At 42.2% G+C, this 17,004-nt stretch overlaps 1 protein-coding gene across 1 annotated transcript in view; it reads right to left on the reverse strand.

Annotated features, from left to right (window-relative positions):
* Positions 1–1,891: 1,891 nt before the first annotated feature.
* sowahca (sosondowah ankyrin repeat domain family Ca) overlaps positions 1,892–17,004 on the reverse strand; it is a 133,331-nt gene continuing 118,218 nt past the window's right edge. Inside the window, exon 6 of the mRNA XM_078545548.1 lies at positions 1,892–2,102. The gene's annotated coding sequence lies outside the window, so the exon portion shown is untranslated. The remainder of the gene's footprint in view (positions 2,103–17,004) is intronic.

Consider the following 17,004-nt stretch of genomic DNA (forward strand, 5'->3'; position numbering starts at 1 on the left):
AATACGTTGCAAAAAGAACTAAAAAGATTACTTTTCCAGCTGTGGGAAAATCTACTCTAACGTCTATATCACCCAGTTGCTTTTGAAAACCCATAGCAACAAGCCTCACTTGAGCCTGAATCTCCGTTTGAAAGAACTTTTCTAGTGCAATCTCCCTATGTGAAAAGCTGGTTGCCCCTTTTCTGGTTTCCCAGAATAAACTCCAAACTTTCTCTAACTATCTAATTCCCTTTGTTTTGCCTCATTGGTTTATCCACTGGTTTATTAATAACCACCAAAACTTCTTAATCATGAGCACTTCCATTTCTAGATCTGTTCTGTGGCCTTTCATTTGTGCAATCTACTTCTAGGCCTCTACTAGGACCTTTATCTGCCAGGACTATACTGTGAGATTTACCTCTTGCATGATCAGAAGCTCTTTCTTTGGAACGTGATCATAATCTGGGACTTCATCCTAGGGTCTTGGAAGAAGTGACTAGTGAGATAGTTGATGCGTTAGTTTTCATTTTCCAAAATTCCCCACGTTCGGAGAAAGTTTCATTGGATTGGAAAATAGCAAATGTAACTCCTTTATTCAAAAAGGGAGACAGAAAGCAGGAAACTGCAGACCAATTAGCTTAATGTCTGCCACAGGGAAAATGTTAGAAGCTATTATTAAAGATGTTATAGCAGGGCACTTAAAAAAATTAAAGTTGAGTGGCCTATTCCTGTTTCTAATTCATATGTAATCTGATGCAAGAGTCACTTCCATACTTGTTATCAGTACTTGCACTGTGCTTTTTCTCCATTCTACCAGTCCATGGGCCTAATTTCTTGGCCATCATCCTGAACATTCAACCAATATTTAAACTTGCCCAGTAGCTTTTCCTGCATGTCCCACAATTGTTGCACCCCTCCATTCACTAGCCCCCTCTGGAATACGTGTCACCCTTGGACCCCTCTGGACAATTGATCTTTGGACATGATAGTCTGTCCTGTGCATCATGCTCACTCTCATTACCACTATCCATCTCTTATTCTACAATATTTAATTTCTCAGGACCTTCCATCATGAAACATCTGAGCACTGATACAAGGTACCTCATTTACTTCTATCAGTTGCTCAAAGTCCAAAATTTTGTAATTAATTCCAATTAATCTTGAGGAATGAACCTTAACAGTTTGATTGCCATGTTTGATAAGGTGGTCACGACGGTAAGACAGTACTTACCAGGGCCTTTTCATTCCCTATGACCCTCTATTTTATAATACACCAAATCTCCTGAATTAAATTCTCTGTCTCAGAGTTTTCTCTGAAACTAACCCATTCATCACAGGACTAAAACTCCCTGTGACCAGAATAATTTGTTCGGATTCATCATTAGCTTCATCCTCCTCCTCAATTCTGTGCGTTGTGTGTAATTTTGAGGATCCTCTCCACTTTAGGCAGTTTATTGCACGATACTGTTATGATCTCAGTAGAGACCAGTAACATTGTAGGTTTTTTTTGGAAATCCAAAAACCCAGGTATTAACTAAAAGAATGAAGCCACAAGGTTTAAAACAAAAGAATTTTATTGTTTAATTCTTTTAAACAGTTTAAAACAAAACTGTTTTGTTTAAAACAAAAGAATTTTACTTCACAAAAATCAAAGAACATGGATAATGACTCATTAATAACTTCGCCCTACCTTAACTGGTCGGTTACATTAAAGATATTAAAAATACAATGAACAGTTACTTATACTTTAAACCAAACACAATTTCCTTCTACGCCCATTTGACTTATAGCCCCAAAAAAACTCATCAGATACTCATCAGAAATTGCATGATTAAATACTTCGTCTGAGTACTGTTTCAGAGATTCCTGTAAGGGTCGAGATTTCTTGGGCCTTCCGCTTATTTACTCTCCCTCAACCAAGGTAGAAAACTTCCAGTTGGACACTAGTATCTTTAGCGTTGCCTCCTCAGGTCAGAACTCTTCTGGTTCTAATATTCTTTAACTCTGGAATCTTGCATCTAGAACTCTCTCTCTCTTAGCTTGGCAATCCCAGAAGTCCAACTCACTGTTAGTAGAAATAAAAACAAAAAAATGCTGGAAAAAGTCAGCAGGTCTGGCAGCATCTGTGGAGAAAGAAACAGAGTTAGCATTTTGAGTCCATATGACTTCTTCATACGTTCAGGGAAAGATGTGTTTGGTGGTGGCATCATACTGGAGTTGGTGGAAATTGTGAAGGAGGGGGTCCAAGGTTGGGTGGGAGGTCAGTCAAAGGGCTGGAAGTCCGTGGTGAGTGTCTGAGGTTGGGTGTATCAGAGGTTGGGGGGGGGGGAAAGAAAAATTGAAGGTCAGGGGGTGGGGAAGAGGGTGTCCTGTAGGGAGGGTTGTCTGGGGTATGGTGGGGGAAGCTGTCTGGGTCTTTACAATAGTTACCCAGAAGTTAAGAGGTTTTAATTCTAACATTTTGAGTAACTATTGGTGTAACCCTGGCAAAACCATCCGAAGTTTGTGATTTAAACAACATTTTCGGATGGTTCCCAGCATAGGGCAATTGTTCAGAGGAAGTGTGCACTTCTGGGTAATTGCTGTGCAAACAAACAAACACGCAGCTGAATTTCCGAGTAGTATTCCCCAGCACATCTTTGGGGTACCCCTCAAATCCAACGCTGAGGAGCTTGGAGGTTACGGCCAGTTAACTCTTATTTCTCTCTCCACAGATCCTGCCAATTCTGCTGAGTTTTTCCAGTATTTTTTGTTTTTATTTCAGATTTCCAGCATCTGTAGTATTTTGCTTTCATCACTGTTAGTAGAGTTCTTCAGCTATCAAGGGGTTTAATCATTTTAGCCAGCACATAGAATGTTAACTGAATCCTGCTTGAAAGAGATGTTCCCTGTAGCCAGCTTGTTCTAAACTAAGTTGCTTCAAAGAGAACCACACCCCAGAAATCAAATTCCACTCTCCCCTGTAATTAACTTCTCGTTTACCCTTTTTATATTGTTTATCTTCCAGGCAACTTGGTCACATGATCATTTCTTGGGAGCCAGGTGCTTTTTACAAGAAACCATCTACCAGAGAAACCTAGTTCTTAAAGGGACCATCACCCCAACATAAAGCACATGGACCATCACAATACTTCAAGTCACACGTGAAGCACCTATTAACTGTTTCTTTGGCATTCTTGGGATTTATTCGCCTATTATTGCTGTTCCAATTTTGTCTTCTGCTGTAATAGCCAGATGTTTTAAAGGCACTTTCATCCTTATTCAGTCTGTCTTTAATCCTTCCATTAACATTGAAGCCTGCTTCCAGTAACTGGACCATTTTGATATGATAATAGAGTCCTCTATTTTTTGTGTCACCATGAAATATCCCATTTGTTCCAAGAAGGCTGAAAGAAATGACTGTTTCTCCAAGATTTTGTTTTAAGGCAGCAACGTCTAATCCAACAGGATCTCCCTCATCAAGAACCAAACACCAGTGAGAGCCAGGAGTCTTTCCATATGAGACAGCTTAGTGCAATCCAGCAATTTAAATACCCCAAATTGAATTTTGTCAATCTTTTATGCAATCTGTTAAAGTCCATGATAGATTTCAGAAAACATAGAGGAATGTGAGTTTGACTATACTTCAGACATTTGTCATATCTTTCTTGCAAAATTCATTCAGGAACCCTAAGAGTTATCCAACTGACAGGTGTCCAGCTCAAAAAATATATCACTCTGATTTTACTTCTGTTAGGAAGTGACAGCACCAAGGTATACCTGTTTCCTCTTTGGTAAGGATATAACTCATCCACATATCCACTGGTCATATGGTTCAGACTCCACGAACATGGGAGGATAATCATACCCTGTCAATTTACACTTACTTTCTTCCATTTTTCAAAATGGCTACAAGGATTGTAATTTTCTGCCAGAAAATTCTTTTCTTAGCTTCCAACCTTCATTTTTAGGCAACCATCCTCTGTTACTATGTTGTACTCCAGAAAGCCAGTTTGTGTAAGATAGAACTGGAGCCAATCTTTTACACACTTTAATATTTATTTACAGATTTACACATTACAAACATATGCCTCCTAACCACAGTTTTAGCTTGTGTCTATTTATAGGTATTCAAATGAATTCCCAGTTAATACCCACCAAATGCATGCAATTCAATACAATTAACACTGACTGTCCACAAAAGTGCTTTAATTTTGAGACCAGATCCTACTCTTACACTACTCAGCAACCTTTGCCTGTACAGACACGTAACAATATCCCACCAAGCAGAAGCGATGCTTGAGATAAAAGCAAAAAGCTAAAAGCTACTGCGAATGCTGGAAATCCAAAACAAAAACAGAATTACCTGGAAAAACTCAGCAGGTCTGGCAGCATTGGTGGAGAAGAAATCAGTTAACGTTTCGAGTCTTCACGACCCTTCGGCAGAACTGAGTATAGTTAGGAGAAAGGTGAAATATAAGCTGGTCTAAGATGGGGGGGCGGGGGGAGAGAGAAGTTGAGGGTGTAGTGATTGTGGAGATAAGCAAGCAGTGATAGGAGCAGATAATCAAAAGATGTCACAAACAAAAGGATCAAAGAGGTGTTGAAGGTGGTGATATTGTCTAAGAAAAGTGCTAATTAAGAATGGAAGACAGGATACTCAAGGTACAGCTCTAGTGGGGGTGGGGTGGAAAGACTAACAAAGTTTTAGTTTTAGATTTAAAAATAACGGAAATAGGTGGGAAAAGAAGAATCTATATAAATTATTGAAAAAAGGGAGGGGGGAGAAACGGGGTGGGGATGGGGGGAGGGGGAGTTTAAGATCTAAAGTTGTTGAATTCAATATTCAGCCCGGAAGGCTGTAAAGTGCCTAGTCGGAAGATGAGGTGCTGTTCCTCCAGTTTGCGTTGGGCTTCACTGGAACAATGCAGCAAGCCAAGGACAGACATGTGGGCAAGAGAACAGGGTGGAGTGTTAAAATGGCAAGCGACAGGGAGGTTTGGGTCTTTCTTACGGACAGACCGCAGGTGTTCTGCAAAGCGGTCGCCCAGTTTGCGTTTGGTCTCTCCAATGTAGAGGAGACCACATTGGGAGCAACGAATGCAGTAGACTAAGTTAGGGGAAATGCAAGTGAAATGCTGCTTCACTTGAAAGGAGTGTTTGGCCCTTGGACGGTGAGGAGAGAGGAAGTGAAGGGGCAGGTGTTGCATCTTCTGCGTGGGCATGGGGAGGTGCCATAGGTGGGGGTTGAGGAGTAGGGGGTGATGGAGGAGTGGACCAGGGTGTCACGGAGGGGACGATCCCTACGGAATGCCGTCAGGGGGGGTGAAGGGAAGATGTATTTAGTGGTGGCATCATGCTGGAGTTGGCGGAAATGGCGGAGGATGATCCTTTGAATGCGGAGGCTGGTGGGGTGATAAGTGAGGACAAGGGGGACCCTATCATGTTTCTGGGAAGGAGGAGAAGGCGTGAGGGAGGATGCGCGGGATATGGGCCGGACACGGTTGAGGGGCCTGTCAACGACCGTGGGTGGAAAACCTCGGTTAAGGAAGAAGGAGGACATGTCAGAGGAGCTGTTTTTGAAGGTAGCGTCATCAGAACAGATGCGACGGAAGCGAAGGAACTGAGAGAATGGGATGGAGTCCTTACAGGAAGCGGGGTGTGAGGAGCTGTAGTCGTGGTAGCTGTGGGAGTCGGTAGGCTTGTAATGGATATTGGTGGACAGTCTATCATCAGAAATTGAGACAGAGAGGTCAAGGAAGGGAAGAGAAGTGTCAGAGATGGACCATGTGAAAATGATGGAGGGGTGGAGATTGGAAGCAAAATTAATAAATTTTTCCAGGTCCCGACGAGAGCATGAAGCAGCACCAAAGTAATCATCGATGTACCGGAGAAAGAGTTGTGGGAGGGGGCCGGAGTAGGACTGGAACAAGGAATGTTCCACATACCCCATAAAGAGACAGGCATAACTGGGGCCCATGCGGGTACCCATAGCTACACCTTTTATTTGGAGGAAGTGAGAGGAGTTAAAGGAGAAATTGTTCAGTGTGAGAACAAATTCAGCCAGACGGAGGAGAGTAGTGGTGGATGGGGATTGTTCGGGCTTCTGTTCAAGGAAGAAGCTAAGGGCCCTCAGACCATCCTGGTGGGGGATGGAGGTGTAGAGGGATTGGACATCCATGGTGAAGAGGAAGCGGTTGGGGCCAGGGAACTGGAAATTGTTGATGTGACGTAAGGTGTCAGAGGAATCACGGATGTAGGTGGGAAGGGACTGGACAAGGGGAGAGAGAAGGGAGTCAAGATAACGAGAAATGAGTTCCATGGGGCAGGAACAGGCTGACATGATCGGTCTGCCAGGACAGTTCTGTTTGTGGATTTTGGGTAGGAGGTAGAAGCGGGCCGTCTGAGGTTGGGCGACTATCAAGTTGGAAGCTGTGGGAGGAAGATCTCCAGAGGAGATGAGGTCAGTGACAGTCCTGGAAACAATGGCTTGATGTTCTGTGGTGGGGTCATGGTCCAGGGAGAGGTAGGAGGAAGTGTCTGCGAGTTGACACTCAGCCTCCGCGAGGTAGAGGTCAATGCGCCAGACAACAACAGTACCACCCTTGTCAGCGGGTTTGATGACAATGTTGGGGTTGGACCTGAGAGAACGGAGTGCAGTGAGTTCAGAGAGAGACAGATTAGAATGGGTGAGAGGAGCAGAGAAATTGAGACGGCTAATGTCACACCGACAGTTCTCAATGAAAAGATCAAGAGAAGGTAAGAATCCAGAGGGAGGGGTCCAGGTGGAGGGAGAATATTGGAGGTGGGTAAAAGGATCCGTTGAACGGGGAGAGGATTCCTGCCCAAAGAAGTGAGCACGGAGACGAAGACAGCGGAAGAAGAGTTCAGCATCATGCCGAGCCCGAAATTCATTGAGATGAGGGCGTAAGGGCATGAAACTAAGTCCTTTGCTGAGCACTGAACGTTCAGCATCGGAGAGGGGAAGGTCAGGGGGTATAGTGAATACGTGGCTGGGGCTGGGATTGGAAGATGGGGTGGGGACGGAGAGACAAGCAGGGGTGGAGGGTCCCAGATGGGTGTTGGTGTCGATGAGTTGTTGGAGCTTGCGTTCCTTAGCACTTAAGAGAAAGAGAAAAAGTTTCTTGTTGAGGCGACGGATGAGGCGAAGAATAAAATGAAACTGGGGGCACGCGCAGCTTTGAGAAAGGGTGCGGCGGTGCTGCTGGAGGGAGAGGTCGAGTGTGTTCATATGGCGGCGCATGGCACTGAGTGTGGATCTCAGAATGCGACGGGAACAGCAGTCCGAGAAACGTTTTATGTCCCGGAGATACCTGTAATCCTGGGTGGGTTTGAAACAAGAGGGATGGAATTTCAGTTGAAATCCACGTGGGGTGAGTCGGAGACGGAGACAGTCACTGAGAAAGGAGATATGGCTGTGAAAGCGGGTTTTAGTAAACACCTTGTCAAACACCAGGAGAGAAATGGAAAGCAATGAAGGTGAGCAGGGCAGAAGAGACAGGCGGAAATCCTGTCGGAGAACAGAACCATACTTCTTCAGAGAGGACATTTCTTGAAGAGAGGTGGCAGTCAATTAAACACAGAGATAAAAACAAAAAGCTAAAAGCTACTGCGGATGCTGGAAATCCAAAACAAAACGATGCATGAGATGTTTCCTTGATGTCCTAATCTTTTGTCCAACTCTATCTTACAGGCTTGTCATTGTTATTGCTTATCTGTAAGCCTATGGTTCTTTACGTTTTGGTATAATACAAGCCCCCCTTTGCTCTTAGATGTTAAGTATGTGGGTCTCCTAGGCTTTTGAGTTCAATATTGAAAGTTTTTTTCCTCTTATTCATGTTCCATACTTTCTATTAACTCCACAGAGTCATGGCATCTTCTTCTCAAAATTCTCAGATTTTGATTCAGAAAGCTTTTATGATTAGGAAATCAGATCATTAACTGTGACCAGGAGAAAGTGTCATGCAACATAAGCAATAAAAAAAGGTGATCTTTTTGTTTGAAGATTCCAAAGTACATTAGTAAAATTCCAACTGTGTCACAATGTGGAATAAAATATTAAATATCGCAAAATCACAGAAAATTGTATTTAGAAGCATAGATGTTTACAGCAAAGAAAAATACAATTCAGGGCATCATGTTTGGACATTCCCAAAATCCTATGTATTAAGCCTTTTGTTTTATCTGAATTTTAAGGAAGTGCCTGACTTAATGGAAGATTCTTGTAGAAGGACAAATCATTTCCTACCTATCCTATCAATTTCCTTCATTATTATATACACTGCATTCAGATTACTCCTTAATCTGCTCCTTTCCAGAGAATATAATCCAAATTTAGCCATTCTCCAGGTTTGAAAAGTGAGATACTTGAATGTTACACCCTTGATGTGATCAAATTGTCAGTTGCCAGTTGTTTGCTGGAGAAATCCAAAATTAACCCCATTGTCCTGTTCTCTCCCACTATAACCTTTTATATTTTAAGAGCTTTGAATAACACCTCTTATAGTTTTAAACTGAATTATCTTAGAGTATAAAGCTAGAATTAACAACAGCATGTTCATATCCTGATAATTTTAAGTGTATAAGAACTCACTGGAGATAGTGCGCTATAATATCAAGCCCCACTGTTCCCCGAGCCACGACAAATGTGAAAAGTTTGACCAAGCCACCAGATTGCCCCAATTCAGGTTAACAGAATACGAGCACCAGGTTTGTAAACTTGATAAGTAAATAACTGTTTATTGAACAAACTGTCATTAACTAGTGGCAAAAGAAAGAAATAGGAATTGCTAATTTCTAACTCTATAGCTTAAGCTCTACCCCTCTTAAATCCCTATACGCACACAGGACACATAAGACACAGAAATCATGGATTTTAAGGGTGAGATAAAACAGTTCAATAGCACCAATTCCGGAGTACAGGATTCAATGAGTTGATTTTGATTGATGTTTTCCAAATTCCTCTCAGTTCTTATTGATGACATGAGGTGGTCTTCCAGCACTCTCAATCTGTAGTTCACTGGTTGAGCACTTGTTTCTAACAGTGTTTTCCCCTTTGCCTCGTGAGAGGGGTTTTCAGAGAGCGAGAGCAGAGGAGAAAAATCCAGCTAGCTATTATTGTGGAATTACTGGAATCTTCCACACACAGCAGAAAGAGGTTTTAGGTCTTGTTCCTTTCAGGCTAGGAACTATTCTGCTCCAGTGCCCTCATGCAAAACCTGGTCACCTTGTCAGGAGCCAATTAAAACGTTGTTGCCAGGCAGCTCCTTTGGTCCAGGATTCCCTTCTGGTACCATCCTGTCTTTCATTGCACACTGTTCCAAGACTGCAACATTGTATATATCTCTCATCCTGTTCCAGTGGATATGTCTTTCAAACTGCAGCCATTGTAATTTTACTCCACAGTCCAACAGAAAATAAAAAGATATGTTCCTTACAAGCATAAGGAGTAAGTTGGTACATTGGGCTTGTTTTATCATTTTAGCCATTTGTTACCTTTTTAATCTAATTTTCTATCCTCTCTAACCATCACTTCCCAAGTGATTGTCCATATATCATGTAATTACCTCAATTTATTCTGCATCAACGGCATCCACATTCCCAAAATCCTATGTATTAAGCCTTTTGTTTTATCTGAATTTTAAGGAAGTGCCTGACTTAATGGAAGATTCTTGTAGAAGGACAAATCATTTCCTATCTATCCTATCAATTTCCTTCATTATTATATACACTGCATTCAGATTACTCCTTAATCTGCTCCTTTCTAGAGAATATAATCCAAATTTAGCCATTCTCCAGGTTTGAAAAGTGAGATACTTGAGTGTTACACCCTTGATGTGATCAAATTGTAACATAAGAAATATGTATGGTGAACAGGAGTTTTGAAATAAAAATAGAAAATGCTAAAAATACACAAGCAGGTCTGGCAGTATCTGTCGAGAGGGAAACAGTTAACATTTCAGGTCTAGTACCTTGCTAAAGTATCCAGTTCTAAAGTATAGCAGTACATCCATTAACCATTTTTGCATCTGAAGTGTATAACCTCACACTTGTGTTAAACTGCAGCCAACATTGTCTTCATTGCAATTCACTCTGGGCCCAAAAACTGCAGTATCAGTCCACTACTATAATTATGGCAAAGCAGTATTTATGACACACCAATGATCCAATACCTGATCCTGGTAACAGGCAACGTGGGTAACAGCACAAAATGCCAACTAACCCTGCCACAAAACAAATCCCTGGGTCAGTTTCTATGGGGCAGAGATCCAATGATAATGGGTGTCATCTTGTTTTCTGCAACCATAAGTCCCCTCCTGCCTTTAAAACATTCAGGACCTATACTCCTAGCATGGTAACATCTGCAAACTGAGATGTGCTCTCTTCTATTTCCAAATCTAGATCAAGGTGGTGAAAAGCTGGGGCCTAACATAGTCTCAGATCATCAGCCAATTGAATCTGTCTCTTTTATCTCAAATCTATCTCCCACCTCTGATCCAATTTTCTAAAAATGCTATGAGGTTACCTTCAAATTCAGTTTTAGCTAGTAATCCTATAAAGACCTTATAAAATATCTTCTGAATATCTGTGTGAATTGTATCCATCAATCTTCCTCACCACCCCTCCCGCCCTACCTCCACTATCTACCACCTCAGTGATTCCATTCAATTAGTAAAAGATAGCCCAATTGTCATAAAATCAAGCTGAATTTCCCTAATCATCTTATATTAATTCTGCAGAGAAGAAAATTTGCCAGCGTCTGTTCACATACCAGGTTAAATTAAAAATATCGGTCTCAGTCTTAGCCTGGATTTCAGCCAAGCTTTCATAACATGAACTGAATATAAACTTGTCAAGATTAGTGGTATGTTTAAAATTAAAAATTGAATATTATTCAATTTTTTAAACAGTCCTTACGATAGGGTATTAATCAAACAAGTTTTGCTATATTGGATAAAATTAGGCTAAATTTATATATGCATTATAATAATGGTTTATTTTCAGGAGGATAATAGTTTTGTATTTTATTTTAGTTAAACGTAAGAACCTGGAGTTTCCATTAACTTGAGCTGTTTTTTTCAGCAGTTACCCCAAAATTGGCAAAACCATACAGTAAGTCCTTGTTTGAAGTTCTGGTTGTGTTCCTGGAAATTGTGACTTTAAGTGAAACAACTTAATGTGAATTATGGGTTGCCAGAGGAATCAATGTTAAAGCTGGAGTTAGGTTCCCTCTGACATTTCTCACCCGGAATAAAACAATGTACAAGTTGAAATACTGTACCATTCATGTGTAGCGCTGTGCATTGCTAGCTAAAATAACTCGTGAAACAAAATAAATCACTAAATATAAAAGAAACCCTCATGTTTGAAAGTGATTTAAAAAGTTTCACCCACAGCAAAACTCCAAAAATTAAAAAAAACTCTGTTTTGGATGCCTGTTTTAAAAAAAGAAAAATCAATGTTGCTTCGAATACCACACTACTAGCAATGGCACCGACCCGACAAAACCCAACGTGCACAGCACAATGATGAGTGATATGTGATTACAACGGGTGGCGATGACGCTTACTGCACAATGACATGCGAACAACAATGACGCGAGAACTGCAATGATGCGCAACAAATGATGACGCAAAACAACGCTACACTGCAAATCGCAATTTAACTCAGGGAAACTGGACCTAAAGCAAAAACATTATAATGAAGCAACTTAAGAACGAGAACTTGCTGTACCAAAAGATCATGGAATTTCAAGCGCAAGTTACATCCAGTGCAAGTTGAGATTCTGCAGCCTTTTGCTGAAGTGAATTGTCACCCTAACCCATTTTTGGGGGCTACCCCAGATCAGGAGCACTCCCTTAATAATCACCCGCACAAGTTAAAAATAGTCACTTCCCATAGACACTTATTTTGGGTCTGAGCAAGTGAACCACTTTTCCCCAAGAAGGATAATCATCAAGAGATATTACCTTCTTCCAGATAGCCTTTTAAATAATTATCAGCTAGGTTATAATTACCCAGATATTATAAGGGTCCAGGGAACTCTCTTCAAAACATTGTATCTCCCCACTTTAGGAAATACAGAGAGGGTGTTCTTAAGTTGCTTACAGAAAACTATGAGAGACGTTATATTTTATTAACTTATTTACAAACTTATTAAAGAACCTCTTAACATGCAATGCACTTAAAAGTGGATAAGTACATTGCAACGTTAAAGACTATAGAAAGATGGAAAACATGGGGTGGAATTTTATGGCCCCTCCGCTGGTGAGATTTTCCAGTCCCGCCGAAGTCAATGGACTTTTGAATGGTGCACTGCATTTTCCTGCCCTGGCCCACCCTTGCCACGATAGGGCCGTAAAATTCTGTCCCTAATCTTAATTCTAATATAGAATCCGGTAATAGAGACTTTAAAAACTAAAACTAAAAAATCTCTTAGGACGTCCATCACATATTTAAAGCAAAGTATTACCTTAAATCCCCGAATTGTTTCAGCTGTTTGAACAGCAGGATACAAAAAAACTAAGGGCAGGATTTTCCCCCTGTCGGGGGCGAAGTTGAATGGTGCGTGCGCACAGGTCTGCTTCCGATCAGTGCCCCCGATTGGGGGCGTGGCGCCATTTTATGTGGACGGACCAACTAAGGCCCACCCAGTGCGACGTCTGCACAGAAGCGCATTGCGCTCCCTGTGCGGGCGGGGAATCCCTAAATCGAGAGTGTGCTCTTTCGCGCATGCGCACGAAAGAGCACACTCATCTCCTTGAGGCCAAGTGCTGCCTCAGGGAGATCGGCTGTTCTGTGACAAATATTAAAAATAGAAAAAAAAAGACATTCCTGACATGTCCCCTCATGTGACACTGTCACATGAGTTGGGGCATGTCCATAATTTTTACAAAAACTTTAATAACATTTTTAAAAACCTACATGGATGAGGTTTCATGCTTTCTCTAATTCCCGCCGGGGCTCCTGGCCTGCCCGCCAAATTTAAGGTTGGACGGGCAGGTTCATTAATTAGCTAAATGACTCAGTCAGTGGCCTCAATTGGTCATTGACAGGTCAGCAGGCGCACAACTGATTTTGCTGCACCCCCGCCTACCTGAAAATTTAAATGAGGCGCGATGACGTCGGGAGTTCTGCCCGATGTCACCATGCGTCATTTTATGCGTCAGCAAGCGGGCCCCGCCCCCCGCTCACCGACGGGAAAACCCTGCCCTATTTGTTTAAAGTGTCCAACTCTTTGACAACCTGAGAAGCATTGATTTAAGGTTTCCTTTTAAATCCTTCTTCAATACTTGTGCTTTTCTGGAGAAAGCCTGTATCTTCTATATCCCACTGAACTAAATTACATCATCTCTAGCAGCTATGGGTGCTGCTTCCTTGTGTAAGCTCCTCCCTTTTAATTATCCCTTATAATTCACTATTATTTAATTGTTGAAGATAGTCTTATGTGAACGTTGTGAGAACTTATCTGGTCAATAAGTGCTTGTGATGTGTTCTAATATCAATGTTAATTAATTTCACTTGCTTCCATATTTTCATAGTGATTTTGATAAAGTGATTTTGAACTTTTGACACAGGAATAGTGATTCTTAGGGCTGAATTGTCCCCCCATTGGGGGTGGGAATTTGATGGGCGGGCACGCTTCCGATCAGCGCCCCCAATCGGAGGCGTGGTGCCATTTTACATGGGTGGGCCAATTAAGGCCCACCCAGCATGACGTCCATATGGAAGCGCTATCCGCTCCCTGTGCGGGCGGGAGGAGGATTCCTAAAATCAAGAGCGTGCTCTTTCACGCATACACATGAAAAAGAGCACTCATCTCCCTGAGGCAAAGTGCAGCCTCAGGGAAATCGGCTCTAAATGTGAAAACCCTGAAAATAGAAAAATAAAATTTCCTTAACATGTCCCCTGATGTAACAATGTCACATGAGTTGGGACATGTTCATAATTTCCAAAAAAAAACTTTATTAAAATTTTTAAAACCCTACATGAAACCTCATCCTGCCGGTGGATGAGGTTTCATGTTTTTTCTCATTTCCACCGGGGCTCCGGGCCTGCCCGCCAACCTTAAGGTTGGACGGGTAGGTCCACTAATTCCTTTAATTGATCTGTCAATGGCCTCAATTGGCCATTGGCAGGTCGGCAGACGCGCAGCTGATTTTGCTGTTCCCCCGCCTTCCTGAAAATTTAAATGGGGTGCGGTGACATCAGGAGTTCCGCCCGATGTCACCGTGTGTCATTTTATGCGTCAGCGAGCGGGCCCCGCCCCCCTCTCACCGACGGTAAAATCCAGTCCTTAAAGTTGTTCTTTTCTAGCTCAGTAAAGGCTACATTATTATAGAATCTGTCTTTTGTACCAGGTGTCTGATAATGTTTAATTCTGACTTTTAGAAGCACACTCATCTTTCATGATATGCAGAGCTAAACTTAAGAATGCCTTTTTAATAGGAAAAAACAGCAAATTCCAGACTGAAATGCTATTAATATGTGTTATCACCTTTTTAAAAAAGTCCTTTGGTATGAATAAGGCATTTAAATTGTGAAAGGATAGTCCTATCATTACCTATTTCCAAAAAAAAAGCAGGAGCACAAGAATTCCAGTGGATCCTACCAACATGAAGTAATGTTGTCTGTCTTTAGTTAAATTCAGAACTGTTTTGAATTAAGTTCAGTGCTGCCCACGTAGGTGTGTGAAAAGGCTTCTGGGCAAAATGGTCATCTATTGGCCTGTAACCATTTTCTCAATTCTAAAGTATAATGTCCTAATTATATATGAATTCTACCTAATATTTATGTTCTATCCAACTATTCCTATAAACTAACGCAATGTCACAGATTAAAAAGAACTGCATGAGAAACTGATTCTGCCCACAAACTGGCTGTGCTCACGGATTGACTTAATCACCATTGTTAGCTGCCGTTAATTGCAATGTTTCGATTTTGTTTTGATTTACTAAGAAACTGACTACTGTGCATCAATATAATTAGCAAATGGATCTGTAGTTTTTTTTAAAGTCAATTTCAGTTATTTAAAATCACAGGTGGAGGAATAGGTGCTTATTTTTGTGAGAAACCATTTTCCATCTGTACTAAAACAAACTGCATCAAGTTACTGCTTTCAAATTTATCAAAAAATGTTTTTTAATGTTAAAAATTAGAAGTTCAAAAATGTTGCCCAATTACAGGATGGAACGTCAGGGCATCAGGATGGGAGATGAGGGCAAGGAAGTAAAGTGTGCAGGAGCATCCAGTACAGGAAATCCCTTCACATAGAGTGGAAAGACACGGAGGGAGTTTCCGACAGACTGCCCAAGAAGCAAGCAAGAGATTCCAGGGCCTCGCACTGATGAGAAACTGAATCACTCCAAGTGCTTAAGCCTCCTCAACATGCTGACTAGAGTTGAGGCCGAGCACAGCTTTTAGTGCCTGGATGGTGTCAGCTGCAGGCTGGATATAGCCTTAAGGCATCCTAAACGCCAATGCCTCCAGCAACATCCAGCCTGCTCCTCCATCCAGTACGTCCTCAACCCTGGTCACTTTGGTAGGCAGGGCTCTCCTTTCCACCTACCCTGTGAATCCGATCCAGGAGAATAAAGATTCCTGAGCAGCAGAGCCCACAGGCTGAGCGCTACTCCTGATGTGGTGGGGGAGTTTGACTGGAAACAATCACGTTCCAGTCCCTGAACAGATCCTGGTAAAAGTCAGGCAGCTCCTTCAAGAAGACACAAAGGCAGGGCCCAGGAGAGGGGCATGCGGATTGTGCCAAACACCTGGGCCCGGGGGCTGGGGGGTGTGCTCTGGCTCAGTGTTGTAACTGATGTCCAGAGTGAGGAGTCAGACCTGAAAGACTGTTTTTCAAAAAATTGTAACTGTCAGCCTGAGAGTACCGATTTTTAAAAAGCCGGTTTTCAGCTAAGTTTCAGTGAGCTGCTGCACTGCCGCTTCTGATCTTCGGAAGCTTTGTGGTTCAGACTTTGATAAGCCCGCCAAAAACCCACAAAGTGCCTGAAAATCAGAAACAGCAACTGAGAGTGTTCTTGATTGAAGATATGTTCAAAAGCTGGTGAGTCCCTTAATCATTTTAGAGCTAACTGGATGCTGCGGATGTCGGTGGGGTGGGTGGTGGTGGGAGGTTTGTGGGAGTGGGGGATGAGGTGAGGTGGGGATGTGTGGAGCTAGGGGTGGGTGAGGTGAGTGGATGGCAGTGAGGAAAACGGGTGGGGATGTGTGAGGGTGGGGATGAGGTGATGGGTTAGGGTGCGATGATTGGGGGGGGTGGTAGTGAGGTGATGGGGGTGAGGCCATGTGGAGGGCTGGGGTGAGGTGTGGTGAGGTGAGAGGGTTCAGGGGGAGATGGAGGTGAAGAGTGGGGGTTTTGGGGGGCTGTGGGAGTAGGGTGGGGTGGGGGGGGGTCACTTTTAGGGTTTAGTACCACAAAATTAAATATTGTACATGTCTCAAAATTTGCTTTTGAATTTAAACCAGCGTATAAATAGCAGCCTAAATTTTCATTATGCCCTAAAGTAGACGCAATTCTGATGACCTGCATAGTTGATGTACCAGAGGCTTGAGAATTTTGGGCATCATCAAAATAAATGTAAGAAACTAAAAACCGGGATTGATGCAAAACAGGTTATGGAATCACTATCACCCGTTTTATTACTCTTGCAAAGTCTGGGAATTAAATTCCTATTTATCACTAGGAGATTGCTTAAAGAAAGGGTTTACAAATCTATACACCATCCTAGGTTCACCCAAGATAGGCTGTAAATTTACAGTGTACAACACAATTTGTATGACAGCTTCTGGGAGAAGGGGAAACAGGCCGTACTGAGTTTTTGGGCTTTATATCAATTTTACCACTACTACTGCCACTCTGCCTACTTCATGCAGGTGTAATGAAAGAAACACAAAACCTATATTTATACAGCACCTGAAGTGAGAGTGACTGCCCTGGACATAAAGGCAGCTTTTGACCAAATGTAGCATCAGGGAGCTCTAGCAAAACTGGAGTCAATGGGAATC

The sequence above is a fragment of the Cetorhinus maximus genome, chromosome 7, assembly GCF_964194155.1.
Source record: "Cetorhinus maximus chromosome 7, sCetMax3.hap1.1, whole genome shotgun sequence".
NCBI lineage: Eukaryota > Metazoa > Chordata > Chondrichthyes > Lamniformes > Cetorhinidae > Cetorhinus > Cetorhinus maximus.